Source organism: Gadus macrocephalus, chromosome 9 (genome assembly GCF_031168955.1).
Source record: "Gadus macrocephalus chromosome 9, ASM3116895v1".
In the NCBI taxonomy this organism is placed as follows: Eukaryota; Metazoa; Chordata; class Actinopteri; order Gadiformes; family Gadidae; genus Gadus; species Gadus macrocephalus.
Genome location: NC_082390.1, coordinates 5,782,811 through 5,786,057, shown reverse-complemented (window position 1 = coordinate 5,786,057; position 3,247 = coordinate 5,782,811). Strand labels below are relative to the sequence as shown.

Sequence of the window (3,247 nt, the reverse complement as noted above, 5' to 3'; positions counted from 1 at the left end):
TTTTTTCTGTGTTCCCCGATTATTGCTCATGCATCTAGATGCAGCAAACAAGCTCACGCGCTAGAGAATGCAACCGCATGCACACACACACACACAGCACACACACACACACACACACACACACACACCTTGGAGCATGTCAAGCTCTGTGCGTGTGCGGCTGGCTTCCCGTCTGTGACCCCCGTCCCCCCCCTCACTGGCTCCACGCCTCCCAGTGTTTCAGGAGCCCAGCATCTTGAAGTCCCCACAAAGGCGGCTAATGTTGTTAGCAGGCCTCCCTGTCTAAGGCATTCGCTGGCTGGCTGTCTGGCTAGCTGACTGGTTGGCTGCTGACTGGCTCACGTTGAAGGTGTGCAGAAGAATAAGCAGAGCCCTGCCAGACGGCTCCAGGACTTAATCCTAGACCAGAGTTACAACAATGGACGTCTAAATGCACAAACAAGCGGTCTGCACATGGTTCAGTTTAAGAGCTGGAGATCTGAAGCTCCAAGGTGGTCAACGGCAGACTCAACACTTACACAGCTCCGGTTGAATGTCCCATTCACATTTCATTGATTATGCCTTTTATTGTTCCGCACACTTCATCTAGCTCAGAGGATGTGAGTCTGGAGATGAGAACACGGAAATAAGACGTGAGCAAACGCCGCGTAACAGCTTAAGCCGTTTCAAACAAGATCTCATAGCCACTTCTGAATTATTAGCCTATAAATAATTTTATATTAACAATAGAGGATTTATGCACGCAGAGAGGGCCAAGTCCTGTCTGACTGTTAGTCTTGCCTGCCATATCTTTTAAACATTGAGATTTCCACAGCTGGATAGTAAATCTTGTGTATTAATAAAAAAATCTATGCGACTTAAGTTAATCAAAATACATAAAATAACTTCATGAATTCAGAAACAGACTTTGGTCTGCACTGTAATTCGGGAACATAACTCTAATAGGCCTGCACGTGATGTCCATATAGTGGGAATGATATACTATATATATGATATTTCCTGATATCAACTATTACATGCGATGTGTTTTCAGCTGTTGTTATAATGACTTTACCATGTCATTATATCATTTGTAGTGTTCCAGTTTGTAGTGACTTGACGCATTCTCCGCCGCTAGGGGACAGCAGCACATTGATTTGTAAAGTTTCTTCCCCGTATTGTGTATCAGGCCAAATAACCATTTTGCTTTATTGTTTCAAGTATTATGTATTAAGGTATAAGTACAAGTACACATAAATTGATACGGAACGTATGAACTTACTATTGAATATTGATTATTAGAGAAATATGATTTTGCAATAGGCCTTATTAAACAGACATATACTTATATATTTGTTCTACTCCTTGATGAATTCGTAAGAAATTGCTCTGCAGTGAGGTCGTGCACAAGTAAAGTTGCAAGTGGGGTCTTCGGCTGAGCTCCTAGACCAGTTTGTTATTCTCTCCCCATGCACCCCCTCCTATCCCCCCACCCCCCCTCAGTCTGTGGACACAGTGACAGATTGCAAGCCGGGCCCATTTGTGCCATTTCCCCCCACTCTCCCCGATGAAGGGGGTCTGTCACACGTTAAAGACCCAACGACGAGAGGGAACATAAACATGGTTGAATGGCGTGTGTTTATGTTGGCTTATCTTCTCCCGGTCTCCTAAAGAGAAACTACCCCTCACTTTAAAATTATAATAAAACAACTAAACTAACACAGCAACTTCTTCCCAATGCTTAAACCCTTTGTCAAAATGCAGGCTGCCTCACTGGGCCCATCCTATCATCACGGTGATGCAAAGTACGCCCCGACAAGGAAAAGCAAACTGTGGCGGCATGTGGCTCGGGAGGTAGAGCGGTGGTTGGATGGTCGCTGGTTCGATCCCGGCTCTCCCTAGCTGAGTGTCGAGGTGTCCCTGAGCAAGACACCTCCCCCTAACGGCTCCCTATGACCTGTTGCACTGGTTGTCACCGCCGTCGGTGTGTGAATTGGTGAATGTTAGGCAATATTGTAAAGCGCTATGAGTGGCCACTGGTAAAAAAAAGAAAGAAAGAAGAGCGCTGTATAGACGCAGTCCCTTTACCATTCACCTACTAAAGCTTCCATCACACCGTATCCATCACGGTCTGACCCGGAGAGTGGCTGCTGGGCATTCCTCATGTGTGTCAGCGGTGTTGTGGGACAAGTGCCTCGCTCACTCAACACGGTCTGGGTGCTTGAGTGAGTCCATACATTAATCCCGACTATTTGGAACGGGATAGCGGGCAGACAAGTCAGGGGTGCCGACCAGTTGTCACCCCAGTGACAGGCGACAGCTGAGACCGTGCATCTGGAGCTCCGCGGGGGGGCTGAACTCCCCGCCCAACGCCCCACGCTCCCTCACCACGTTTCTTAGTTATAAAGCAGAAGGGAAAGTGTGACTAAAGTTGGCTTAAGTCAAAAGTCATCTAATGCAATAGGGAGAAACACTGCAGGATAAACCATCGTTTATTTTCCTCACAAACAAACCCCCTCACACACACGCACCTACCTACACGCACACAGAAAACTTTAGACTGTTAATTTGGGACGGAACAGTTACAAAGCTGGCACTTGCAGAATGTTAAAACAGAAAACGATACACTGCTGTTGTTACAGCGGTGTGTTTAAACCTTCTCCACTCACCCGGTGTTGAGTTGCAGTGGAAACGATATCCAGAAGCGATATTCCTGAGCAGAAGAAACTCTTCACGCGCGTCTCATCGGCATACGGTGACAAACGTCCAGAGCAGGAGAGAAACCAGAGAGATCTCCCAAGCACTGCAGGGTAAATTAATCTAACGTGGGGGTGTTGTTACATCGGCTAGTCAGAATAAGTCTAGGTTGAGTTCACCTACAAACTGCCTCCCAGCATCTCAGTGTGTCGCACTGTGGACTCCCAGCCAGCAGAACGGCATGAGCCGATGCGCTCTGCCTATTGGTTTAAACACCGCCCCCCCCCCCCCCCTTCCCAGCCCCCCAGGGAGTGATGAGAATGAAAAACACTGCAGATACGCGCTGTAAGTTTTTAAACGCTGTTTTGACAGAGCGGCTGCTTTAGACTCTGTCAAACGACTACCATCAAGTTATCGATGAGGAGGTCTGGGGTTAAATTACTGCTGGCAGTATAGGCAGCCTGACAAGCCCATGGCTTGGATGGTGTCCACAAGTTTTCAGGACGTTAGTTTGAATTGTTTTTTTGATAGATATAATCATACTAACATAGCAATAATACAGCAATAACGT

The 3,247-nt window shown here is 46.9% G+C and overlaps 1 protein-coding gene across 2 annotated transcripts in view; it reads right to left on the bottom strand.

Moving 5' to 3' along the window:
* prickle1a (prickle homolog 1a) overlaps positions 1 to 2,923 on the bottom strand; it is a 26,335-nt gene extending 23,412 nt beyond the window's left edge. For both annotated transcript variants that reach the window (XM_060060406.1, XM_060060404.1), the window contains exon 1: positions 2,649 to 2,923. The gene's annotated coding sequence lies outside the window, so the exon portion shown is untranslated. The remainder of the gene's footprint in view (positions 1 to 2,648) is intronic.
* Positions 2,924 to 3,247: the final 324 nt, after the last annotated feature.